This window comes from Aplysia californica, unplaced genomic scaffold (genome assembly GCF_000002075.1).
Source record: "Aplysia californica isolate F4 #8 unplaced genomic scaffold, AplCal3.0 scaffold00273, whole genome shotgun sequence".
NCBI classification, from domain to species: Eukaryota; Metazoa; Mollusca; class Gastropoda; order Aplysiida; family Aplysiidae; genus Aplysia; species Aplysia californica.
The window spans coordinates 574919-575269 of NW_004797543.1; positions in this window are offsets into that span (position 1 = coordinate 574919).

The following is a 351-nucleotide window of genomic DNA, read 5'->3' on the forward strand; positions in this document are numbered from 1 at the left end:
TGATGGTAGAAAATGTGCCAATAAAAATATAGAATTAGATACATTATATAAATATATTAATATATACCAAAAAATATTTTTAGAATTCTGATAATAAATAAGCCTAAGGCAGCACATTAGCAAAGAAATGGATGACCACGGACATAATAGTATGTAAATTACAGCGTAATAAATAAAATAAACCGAAACCATAGTCCCCTGAACATCCATGTCAACAGTAAACAACTGAAACAGGTGAAGGAGTTTAAATACAGTATCTTGGCAGCAATTTTTTTCTGAGAACGGGTCCATAGACAGCGAAATAGAAATGCGAACTCAAAAAGCCAACGCTGTCACCTACCAGCTCGAACC